Source organism: Saccopteryx leptura, unplaced genomic scaffold (assembly GCF_036850995.1).
Source record: "Saccopteryx leptura isolate mSacLep1 unplaced genomic scaffold, mSacLep1_pri_phased_curated manual_scaffold_47, whole genome shotgun sequence".
In the NCBI taxonomy this organism is placed as follows: Eukaryota; Metazoa; Chordata; class Mammalia; order Chiroptera; family Emballonuridae; genus Saccopteryx; species Saccopteryx leptura.
Genome location: NW_027095729.1, coordinates 268,059 through 280,646, shown reverse-complemented (window position 1 = coordinate 280,646; position 12,588 = coordinate 268,059). Strand labels below are relative to the sequence as shown.

The following is a 12,588-nucleotide window of genomic DNA, read 5'->3' as shown; positions in this document are numbered from 1 at the left end:
CAACGGGCTCTTGGGAAGTTTCTTTTGGTGTGCATGGCTGTGGGTGGCCCTAGCCAAAATTCCCGGTTCCCCACGTGACCGTCCCCCATTGCCCACCACCCCACATTTCTGTTGAGAGAAATGCACTAGGCATATTGCAGGACTATCATGGCTTTTTCCATTAGATTCTTACATTTTTTACATTGATTTGAAAGAGAGAGAGAAGCATGAAATCATTTTTTCAATTAGTTGTTCAATTTAGTTGTGTACAACTTGGTCACTTCTCTTAGGTGCTGAGATCTGTGACAAAACCCACACCCATGCACTGAGCCATCGGGTCAGGGCACCATAGGTTTTTTAAAATTATCTTTCAGTTGAAATTATTTTAGAATTCCAAATGCAATGTATGCTACAAGTTATGTAAAATTGTATTTTATAAGTGTAAGTGTAAGGATTTCTGGGATTATGTGTTACTAATGATTTCAAAGTCAACTGTCATGAGAGGAGGAAACGGGTTATATAATTTCAAATCTTTGAAGTTTGTCATCACTTGCTTTATAGTGCAATGTGGTCCCTTTTCAATGTGTCCTCAGTGTGCTTCTCTGCTCTTCGGTCATGTGCATCTTGAGAACAACACCTTGGTGGCGGTCAGGAGGAACAGGGGTGGGTACAGTGCATTATCTGCCAGTGGTTGCATTGCAGAAATCTAAAGAGGACAAAAATGCCCAGACAACTTGATGAAGGAAGTAGGATTTATTTAGCTGGTGGAGCAGCGTGACCCCCAAAGAGGCAACCAACACCTTCTCCCCAAAGTTAGATTTCTTACATCTTATATACCTTTAATAGAATACAGGGATTTCATGCAAGGGGCTCGTGATCCCTTTGTCTAGAGGTATATGTCACTCTCATGACTCCAGGATGGGAGGGTGAATTTAGTTGGAGTCAGAGGATAGGTGTGGGATTTTTTCAGTTAAGGTATGTAAACATTGTTTCTTAAAAGCTTTTGAGAAAATAAAAGGGGAAGAGGTTTTCAGATAAGTTCTATCTTCTTTGCTCTGTGTAGCAAGTGGCCCCAGGCACCCTTTCAGAGAACTATAGGAAGTAGTTCATCTAGAACTGGCTGACTCAGTTACCCCTGCAGGCTCTCTTCCCTTGCATTCTTCTTGTTTTTTCCTCCTCAGGGAAGAGGGGGCCTACCCTCCTTCCTCAGGTGATCCACTTACCTGCTTATGTTAAGTAAATTTTCTATCTCTCTATGGATTTTCTTTTTTAGTGGTAATCTATTGGTTCTGAAAGAGGTATTTTCTATCCCTAAAAGAGAGAGTTGGATGAAACCCATGGTTATTCCCTGGCCGGGTAGCTCAGTTAGTTAGAGCATCATTCTGATACAACAAGGTGTTAGGCTCTATCCTCAGTGAGGGGACATCTAAGAATTAATGAGTGCATGAGAACATTGGTACAATCATATTTGGAGTTTAGCAGATCTAACAGGTGTGAGTGCTATACTATAGTAGTCTGAATTTGCCATTTTCTAACGATATATCAGGCAAAGCTTATTTGCACAATGTTATTTACTTGGTTTGGTAGAAATAAGAAACATGTGAACTGGGAGTTTTTAAGGAGTTTATCTGAGGCAAAATGGCTCCAAACATTTGGAATAAAGATCTCCAATCCTGCAGACTGGCAATGTATTAATTTCTATTTTCTTTATTTTTTAAAATTCATTTTAGAGAGTGGAGAGAGAGAAAGAGAGAGAGATAGAGGAGGGGAAGGAGCATAAAGCATCAACTTCCATATATGCCTTGATCAGGCGATTTCAGTCTTTTTGTTTATTTTATACATTTTAGAGTGTGGAGAGAGAGAAGTAAATTTTTTTGTGTGTGTGGTGAGAGAGACAGAGGGACTGATAGTGACAGACAGGAAGGGAGATAAGAAGCATCAATTCTTTGTTGGGGCACCTTATTTGTTCATTGATTGCTTTTCCATATATGCTTTGACCAGGAGGGTACAGCAGAGTGAGTGACCCCTTGCTCAAGTCAGCAACATTGAGTTTCAAGCCAGTGACCATGGGGTCATATCTCTGATCCCATGCTCAATCTGCAACCCTGCACTCAAGCTGGTGAGCCTGTGCTCAAGCCAGCGACCTTGGGGTTTTGAACCTGGGTCCTCTGCATCCCAGTCCAATGATCTATACACTGCACCACTGCATGGTCAGGTATTTCCCATTTTATAGATTAAAAAACAGATACAGAGAAGTTGAGAATCTTGTTTTAGGTCACACAGCCGGTGAGGGCAGAGCTGAGATTCAACCCACTATGGAATTATCTGGATTCCATGTGGTGTGCACCATGAGATTCTCACCCTAAAGGGGCAGTGAGGAGCATGAGGGATACCAGGTGCCCAGACTGAACCAGGCACATGGACATGCACACACACATGTTCCTCCCTGGCTTTCACCTCTGATTCTACAGAGGTCAGAGAAAACCGGGACAGGAGACAAGAGAAGCCAAAGGAGGAGGGTGATGAGCCTACTAGGAGAGAAGGCTCCACTTCCCGGGAGTCAAGGAAATCCCTTTCCCTGGTGAATCCTTCTCAAATCCCTCTCCCTGGGCAGTAACCTAAGTAGATTGACTCCAGACTTCCATGTTTCCAGGGTTGAGTTTCTGTGCCTGACAGTGTGAGTTTTCTGTGGCCCTCCTGGAACTCTGTGCTTCCAGTGATGGGGAGGGGGGAATTAGGTATGTGGCCATCATATCATGGTTTTATGGTGATAAGATTTATTAGAACAGGAGGTCAAGAGACCATGAAGGAGATTGGTGTTGACATTCCCATAGCACGTAAGGAACTGTTTGTCTAGCTCATCTCTTGTCATGAAAGTAAAGAACTTGTTTAACCAGTTGCTTCTGAACTAATTACAGTCTTGGGAGGGTAATGGGTCAGTAGACTTCCTCTGAAGTCCCCTCAGAGCTGGGGTAGGACCTGTGTAACAGCTATGGCTTTGGAAGTGCAAGTTAATGCTAATGACACAGTCACCCTCTTTGCATACAGAGGGCTTCTCCAGAGTGTGTCCTCTGGTGTCTGAGGAGAGTTGACTTCTGTGTAAAGCCTCGCTCACACTCCCTGCAAACATAGGGCTTCTCCCCTGAGTGTGTCCTCTGGTGTATGAGGAGAGCTGACTTCTGTGAAAAGCCTCGCTCACACTCCCTGCAAACATAGGGCTTCTCCCCTGAGTGTGTCCTCTGGTGTGTGAGGAGAGTTGACTTCTGTGAAAAGCCTCGCTCACACTCCCTGCAAACATATGGCTTCTCCCCTGAGTGTGTCCTCTGGTGTGCTAGGAGAGTTGACTTCTGTGAAAAACCTCGCTCACACTCCCTGCAAACATAGGGCTTCTCCCCTGAGTGTGTCCTCTGGTGTGTGAGGAGAATTGACTTCTGTGAAAAGCCTCGCTCACACTCCCTGCAAACATAGGGCTTCTCCCCTGAGTGTGTCCTCTGGTGTATGAGGAGAGTTGACTTCCGTGTAAAGCCTCGCTCACACTCCCTGCAAACATAGGGCTTCTCCCCTGAGTGTGTCCTCTGGTGTCTGAGGAGAGTTGACTTCTGTGTAAAGCCTCGCTCACACTCCCTGCAAACATAGGGCTTCTCCCCTGAGTGTGTCCTCTGGTGTATGAGGAGAATTGACTTCCGTGTAAAGTCTCACTCACACTCCCTGAAAACATAGGGCCTCTCCTCTGAGTGTGTCCTCTGGTGTCTGAGGAGATGTGATTTCTGTGTAAAGCCTCGCTCACACTCCCTGCAAACATAGGGCTTCTCCCCTGAGTGTGTCCTCTGGTGTGTGAGGAGAGTTGACTTCTGTGAAAAGCCTCGCTCACACTCCCTGCAAACATAGGGCTTCTCCCCTGAGTGTGTCCTCTGGTGTATGAGGAGAGTTGACTTCTGTGAAAAGCCTCGCTCACACTCCCTGCAAACATAGGGCTTCTCCCCTGAGTGTGTCCTCTGGTGTATGAGGAGAATTGACTTCCGTGTAAAGCCTTGCTCACACTCCCTGCAAACATAGGGCTTCTCCCCTGAGTGTGTCCTCTGGTGTCTGAGGAGAGTTGACTTCTGTGTAAAGCCTTGCTCACACTCCCTGCAAACATATGGCTTCTCCCCTGAGTGTGTCCTCTGGTGTCTGAGGAGATGTGACCCATCATCAAAGCCTTGCCCACACTCTCCATACTTGACAGGTACAATTCTCAACATTTCTACTCTCATAGACAATTTTTCTGTGTCCACTGAAGTCACTTTCTGGCCTCTGCTGGGCGCTTCCTGCATCATTCTCTCTTGCTCACTAGACCTCCCCATATGTCCTTTGGGAGGTTTGAAAACAGCCTTTGAAATCCTCTTCCTGGTCCTGGTCCTTTTAAGCAAATGTTTGAACTGTTCTTTGACCTTTTGACCTTCAGCTTTGTCATCCCAGCTGTGTGTATCAGTATGTTGCTGCTGCTGATTTGGATCCTCTGGGTAGGGATCCTCTGATTGGAGGTGTTTTCTTGTAGATGTTCCTGGGAGAATATCAGAGGGGTGACTGGGTCCCACATGCTCACTTAGGAATTGCTGACTGGAGAAGGCCAGATCACAGGAGGGACATGGGTGTATCTCTGGCTGTGGTTCTGCTAAAAGAAAAAATTGTGGTCAGGACTGATGTTGACAAGGCTGCCTGGGTCATATGTTTTGTTTGCTGTTAAGATCTGTCCCACAATGTGTTTGACAATGGGTTGACAATGTGTTTCCTTACAGTGTGTTTTTTCTCTTCATTTCTTCTTTAGAAATCCAGAATCTCCATATCAAGAGTCCTTTCTGCACATTACCAGATGAAGGACTTTCAAGTAGCATCAGGGGCTGTTTTACCCCTTGTATGGGTGATCTTTTCTATATACATGTAGCTTTTAACACATTTAGAAAGACCACTGGCCCCAACTAGGAATTGCTTCTCTCATAGTTTCCCACAGATGAGAAACTGAAAATATGTCCTTCCTCAAGCCTCACACCAAATGTTCATACCTGATTTTATTCAGTGTCAACCCATTTCATATACAATGGGAAGTTCTAGTTCCAAATATTTCCCCAAACATACTTTTTAAAAGTTGAGTGATTTTAGAGAGACAAAGAGAGGAGTAGGAGGAGGTGGAGGAGGAGGAAGAAGGTGAGAGATAGAGAGAGAGAGAGAGAGAGAGAGAGGCATATTCATTGTTTTACCTAGACATGCAGTCATTGGTCATTTCTCATATGTGCCTTGACGTGGGCTGAACCTTAGTATTACAAGGTGATGCTCTAATCGACTGAGATAACCAGCCAGGGCCCCCAACCATACTTCTTACATGACTGATTCTTATCCCCCTCCAGCTAATCTACCGTCTTCTCTCACTTGGAGATGAAGTAATCTCTGAGGATTTCCCACTGAAGTGTATTTTCCAAAATTTAACAAAGCAAATCTTAAGAGAATTAGCCACCTTTTAGCTGAGAATAGTCCCATTTCACTCAGGAAGGTTACCAGTGTCTTAGCTTGGATCACACCACTGCATTTCCAGGCTGCTGGACATCTATCCAACCTCTGCTCTTACCCTGTATGCTAGACAGGAGTGGCCCTCAGAAAACGAGCCCTGGGCAGTTTGCACAGTGGACAGAGTGTTCGTCCGGTATGTGAAAGTCCCAGGTTCAATCCCTGGTCAGGGCACACATGATGAGTGACTATCTGCTTCTCTTCCCCTCCCTCTCCCCTGACTCTCTCTCTCTTTCCCTCCCACAGCCAGTGGCTCGAGTGCTTAGAGCATCAGCCCGATAACTCAAGTGGTTCAAGTGTTGACCTCAGGAGCAGAGGATAGCTCAGCTAGTCTGAGTGTGGACCTCAGACTGGAGTTTCTGGGTGAATCCTGGTCAGGGCACGTGAAGGAATCTATCTCCCCTCCTCACACATAAAAAAATTAAATCAAAAGTAAGAAATATAAAGATTTTTCCTAAGAATCAAAGACATATGAAATGAATCCTTAATTTCTGAAGCATCTGATTTGAAATCTTACTGACTTTAGAGTGTACCATGAAAATTTCTAAGGTGAGTTCTCTCTTTCCATTTTTTAGAATGGTTGTGCTCACCTCTAGCTGCTGTGAGCTTTCTCTTCCGATTGCTGCCACATTTGATGCCCAGCTTCTGGCCAAACTCGTCACCATACCAGACTAGCAGCTCACAGTCTGGCCTGATGACCCGGCAGGTTCGGTAGAAAATCTGCCTGTGATACTGAAAGGCCACTAGGTTCTGCTCTTCATCATCCCGGGCACAGTTCACATACCTGGAATTGAGGCAGGTGAAAGAAAAGAAACCCACAGGCGATGAGTTCCTACTACCTCTCAGATCCATGTCTAGCTCTGCACCTGACACTGAGGCTCTGATGTCGCCCACTCCCACAGTGCTCCCGGAGAACCTTCTGTTCAATGTCTGAGCCTGTCACAATGTCATACGACTTCCTATCTCCAGGTCCTGCTTATGGTGCTCATCCTGCCTAATACCATTTTCCAAAGCCAAGTCCAGACGTAACTTCCACCCTGATTGGCCATAAAACCCAGTGACCTCTAGCTTCTCTAAAGTTTAACTTGGGTTCTGTTTTATATCACAGAACTTGCTACTTGATGTTGGACTATGTGTCTAGATTAGTTCATATCATTCAATACTCAGCCTAAGTCCATCTTCTCTTGAGAGGCCTTTCTCCATTCTTCTCACATTTTATTTAGGTAGCATTTTATGCCTGACCCAGGTTCCCATAAAAACATGGAGGACTTCCCCCACCACCAAAGTGAGAAGCAGGGAGGCATACAGACAGACTCTGCATGTCCCCGACTGGGATCCACCTGGCATGCCCACCAGGGGGCGATGCTCAGCCTTTCTGGGGCATTGCCCCGCTGCAACCAGAGCCATTCTAGTGCCTGAGGACAGCCATGGAGCTGTCCTCAGTGCTGGGGCCAACTTTGCTCCAATGGAGCCTTGGCTGCGGGAGGGGAAGAGAGAGAGATAGAGATAAAGAAGAGAGGGAAGGGTAGAGAAGCAGATGAGCGCTTCTCTGTGACCTGGCTGGGAATCAAACCGGTTGGGCCAACGCTCTACCACTGAGCCAACTGACCAGGACTTGGAGGTCCCTTTGTCTTAGCAAAATTATAAAGAACAGTAATATCTTATTCACATTCTGCAGCCTCTGATAAAAGAGCCCCTCAGGGAAGTGGCCCATGATCATTGCTCTGCAGGCTTCAGAACTCAGTTCTAGTTAGAAGTGAGGCTGGGATAACTGGCTGCCCTCACAGCTTTAGGCTATCCTTTGTTTAGGTATCCTGGCACTGTGCACTTCTCAAAAAATAGAAAAATTATAGTTAAATGTTTCTAAAATCAGTTGTTTCACTGTGCCTGCAATTAGTTCTCCATAAGAAGATGGGTTATATGATTTAAGTAATGAATACCTTCCTCTAAACTTGAATATAGGAAGGGCTTAAATAATGTTCATTAGATCAATTAAAATGTAATCCAGGCCTACAAAGTTTTTTTCCAGTGACTAAATTTTTTCTAGGATAGAGATTTATATTTTGAGGACATATGCTATATTTTTATTGTCTTTTTTCCTCTAAATACCTCTTGCCTTGAAAGAGCACTGAAAGGAGAAAAAAGAGGAACAGAGGATTGAGGGAGACCACTGAGGGAGGCATGATGAGAAGGAAAGATGTATGGGCCTGAGAGGGATGAGTGTTCTCCGTGACTCCCTGAAACTTCTTGGCCTTACCTCATCCAGTTGGCCCAGGATTCATCCTTCCCATCCACATACTCATGGCAGTTTCTCCCTTTGGTGATCTGCATTTCAGGAAGAAAAAATAAATGCTTTTTTTCAGATGAGGAGGTGATAGAAAAATTATTTTACCCTACTGCCAACAAAGGTCTTTCAGCTTGCATGCATTACCACTTGTGACTACATGATATTTTTCTTACTCATCACATCTGAGTTGACCTGTCCACTCAGGGCTGGGAGGAGGCATTCCTTTGTGTCTGTACCACTTTGCTCCCACTTAACCTGTGATCCTCAACAGGAGCTCCATGGTCTGCAAAGACCACTCAGAACCCAGAACTAGCCATAATGCCTCCATCCATGTCCTAGTATGTAGAACGGCAGGTCCCACCAAGCCATGGGAGGGATGTGAGAAGTCACAAGACAGGGGAAGAGGTAAATACTTCTCACCAGCCAGGAGTATCCGTTGTTGCCTGCCTCTTCATCTTCTGTGATCTGGCCCTTATAAGGGCCAAAGTGCAGACCCACTGGCAAAGCAGATGCCTCGTTCCACACTCCAAGCCCAGCTTCAGGGATGCCCGATGGTCTGATTCTCAACCCAGGGGGCAGAGTGAGGGCTGCGTGGTTTGGATGCCCCTTATCCACTGCAGTGTCTTTTACAAATGTAGGGGGCCCATGCACATTACAACTGTCAATGAAGAAGTTCTGACATTTCTCACAATCTGGGGGTGAGAGCAACAGGGATTAGGGAAGGTATAGTGCATGTTCCTGGACATATAGAGCTTCAGAGAGAGCCCAGGCACTCACATCACTGAGCCTCACTTCTGTAGTGTGGGTCCATATGGGAACAGAATGCTCTGAGGGCCAAATGACCAGATGAAATTATTGTATGAAGAAACATGCTTTGTGAGTGTCACTTACAGAGGTAGTCATCGTCCTGGAGCTTGCTGACTTCTTGGTACACATGGCCTTTTCTTTCTCGTAGGCTATACATCTTTACTTCAGTCTCCTTTCTCCTGAGTTCTAAGTTGGAGAAGAGTGAGTTTGGTGGAGTCTGGAGTGTTAGTCCCTCCCATCAAATTATCACCTGTCCTTCTATATACTCTGGTATATTCCTTTGTGAACTATTGGCTCAGAGAGCCCCTATAATAGTAAGCCTCTACACTGACTACAGATGGCCAATTCAGTATTTGTTTCCAGATCTTCCCATTATTAGGTTTAACTTCTCAAATTTTAGTTATTCATAAAATATTTATTAAGGGCACAGTATATGTAAAGTATTGAGGACAGGCCTAGTATACAACACCAACAGCGTATGGTCACTATTATCAGAGATGTATTTATTGGACAACGTGTATGTGTCAGTTCTGTTACATTGAATTTAAGCTCTAGCCAGTGGCTCAGTGGATAGATCTTTGGCCCAGTGTATTTCTCTGGTTTGATTCCAGTCAGAGTACATAGGAGAAGCGACCATCTCCTTCTCCCCCCCCTCCGTCTGCCCCTTCTCTCCTTCTTCCTTTCCTGCAGCCAGTGGCTCAAGTAGTTCAAGCATTGGCCCTGGGTGCTGAGGATGGCTCGGTTAGCCAGAGAACATCATCCTGAGGTGCTAAAAACCAGCTCAGTACTGGAGAATTGGGGTTCCTGGTAAGAATGTATACGGGAGTCAGCCTCACTAACTCTCCTCATATTACCTAAAAAATAAATAAATACATACACAAATAAACTGAATACTTTCAAAGAATATATGCATGTATCCTTACCTTACACATTAGCATTTAAGAGCTCAGAGAATTTGTAAGATTTCCCCAAAGCTCCAGTGCTAAATTCACTCTCAGTTTAGTAGAGCTTAAATCCAGGCCTATCCAAAGTCCACCCCACATACCTAGGCCATACTTATTAGCCTTTCTAGAGGACTCAGAGGAACTGAAATCTACAAATGATTTTCTCTTACCCAATTTTTATCTAGAGTGTTTTCCAGAAGAGGGTCTTGCTTCTCCAGGATGAACTGTGATGCTGAGGACCCAGGTTTGAAACCCCCGAGGCTGCTGGCTTCAGTGGGGTCTAATCCAGCTTTACTGCAGGCTCACCAGCTTGAGCACAGGGTCGCTGGCTTGAGTGTGGGATCATAGGCATGACCCCATGGCTGCTGGCTCAAGTCCAAGGTAGCTGGCTTGAGCAAGGGGTCACTCACTGTGCTGTAGCCCCCCCAGTCAGGGTACATATGAGAAAGCAATCAATGAACAGCTAAGGAGCTGCAATGAAGAATTGATGCTTCTCATCTCTCTCCCTTTCAGCCAGTCTATCCCTGTTTGACCCTCCTTCCCTCTCTATCTCTAAAATAAAAAAGAAAAAAAAATTGGCCAATTATATAAAAAAATAAAGGTCACTTACCTGGACAGAAAGTCCATTTCTTTAACATAACACTTTCTCTTTTCTGTTTTTAAAAAAAATTTTTTTAATTTGCCTGACCTGCGGTGGCACAGTAGATAAAGCAATGACCTGGACACTGAGGTCACCAGTTTGTAACCCCAGGCTTGCCTGGTTAAGGCACATCCAAGAAGCAACTACTATAAGTTGATGCTTCCTGCTCCTGTCTGCCTCCACCTTCTCTCTTTCTCTCTCTCTCTATAATTAATTTAATAAATTATAATTTTTATTAATTTTAGAGAGATAGGAGGGAAGACAGTGAGAGAGAAACATTGATTTGTTGTTCCACTCATTTATGCATTTAGTGGTTGGTAATTATTTTGTCTTTTCATTTTTTTTTTTTTTTTTTTTTTTAGCTAGAGAGGCAGACAGACAGGAAGGGTCTGCAGCACTTTGGTTGTTCATTGATTGCTTTGTCATACTTGCCTTGACCAGGGGACTGTAGCTCAGTCAGTGACCTCTTGCTCAAACCAGCAACCTTGTGCTTCAAGCCAGTGACCATGGGGTCACGTCTACGATCCCACACTCAAGCTAGCGACCCTGCACTCAAGCCAGTGAACCCGTCCTCAAGCCTGCAACCTTGGGGTTTGGAACCTGGGTCCTCATTGTCCCAGGTTGATGCTCTATCCTTTGTGTTGCCACCTGGTCAGGCTTCAATGGCTAATTCTTATATGGGCCCTGTCCAGACATCAAACCCATATCCTTGGAGTATGGAGATGACTCTAATGAATTAAGCAACTTAGCCAAGGCTCCTGTCTTCTTGTTTCAGAGTAGCCTTGTCCAGTCTAATGGTACAGTGACCACCTTGCCTCCTTTCCTTCTTATCCTTTCACGTCTACACATGTAACTGTCCTTGCCCTTCCTTAATTATCAGAGTCTGGTCAGCACTGAACAGTCTTGGGAACAGAGCCTCAGGTCTGTGGACCACAGAAACCAACTGGGTCAAGTTAGAGATCACATCTGGACTTCAGTTGTGTTTCAGTGACCCATGAACGCAGAAGGACCTTACTGACCACACTCTCATGAGACCAGACACACTGAAGAGATGGCTGACACAGGGCCTGATACAATAGTCCTTACCCTGGCTCACAACCCCAGCTGCCTTAATCACCACAATTAATCATTTCCCGTCTGCAATGTGGCTGGCACTGCCCAGACAGCCCTGTCCTGGAGCACTGCTCACAGGCCTTCCTCCTTCTCTTGTGATGACAGGTGCTCTGAATGAGTTATTTCTTACGTGCTTTTATACTTTACCATTCCTGCCCATGAACACATCTATAAATATGTGTAATTATTTACACATGGAAGCAGTGTAGCAAATCACCCCTTACTGCACAAGGCACTGTTTGCAAATCGCTCATTTGCTAAACGCGCAAGCTCTGTCCCTCGTTAGCCACTGAGAGGGCAGAGACCTGACCCCGGGTTGGTTTCTAAAGGGCAGCGCTGTTCTTGCAGCCCCTCACCTCGCTGTCTCCGAGTCCAGTCTTCATGCGAGTCCTCAGTGCCCTCCGCGGGGGGTCTGGTGGTCTGCCTGCGGTGAACCATGAGAGCATGCCGAGGGGCTCTGAGGCCTGGGGAGAAACAAAATCGTGGTCCCCCAAGCGAAACGCCTGAAGGAGCAGCCCCGACCCTCGGCCGCCCCCTGTGCTGCCCCACGGTTTTCTCCCGGTTGCCGCATCCCCGTCCCCATCCCGTCACCTTTGCGCAGCATTGTGTCCGGGTTCTTCTCCACGTTGGGGCAGTGCGCCTTCTCCCAGTTGCCCCCGGCGGACACCCCTCCGGAGAGAAGTAGGCGCGATGTCCCTGAAGACGTTGGGTGCCTGAGGGGAGACGGGGCCACGTGACCCCTTGGAGCGGCTGGCGGGAACCGCCCCTCGCCCCGCTGGGTCCTGGCTGCTCCCAGCCCCCCTACTCCTCGTGCGCGGGCTATCCTGCAGTGCAGCACACGCCCTCCACGCGGCTCCCTCCGCTGTCCCGCAGGCTCCTGTCCACGTCTATATAACCGCCATCCCGCACGCCCAGCCCCCACGTGCCTGCACGGGAGGTAGCGCTGAGGCTGACTGCATGGCCTACCAGCGCGCATATTCGCGCGTGCGCGCTCGCGGGGGTGTCCCAAGAGGGGACACGTGGGGCCAGCCTCCGGGACGCAAGCACGGGCCAGGGCGGGGACTTCATCCAAGTCAGTGACCCCCTTGCTCAAGTCAGCGACCTTTGGGCTCAACTGGTGACCATGGATGGGGTCATGTCTATGATCCCGCGCTCAAGCTGGTGAGTCCGTGCTGAAGCCTGATGAGCTTATTACATTTTCTTGATATTCAGGTGCTCTCTTGAGTTCTTTTGTTCTACTCTCAAGTTTATTGAACATCGTTATGACTGTTTGCTTT

The 12,588-nt window shown here is 46.6% G+C and overlaps 1 pseudogene; it reads right to left on the bottom strand.

Annotated features, from left to right (window-relative positions):
* Positions 1–3,008: 3,008 nt before the first annotated feature.
* Positions 3,009–12,379, bottom strand: LOC136387018 (histone-lysine N-methyltransferase PRDM9-like; annotated as a pseudogene).
* Between the last annotated feature and the right edge of the window lie 209 nt (positions 12,380–12,588).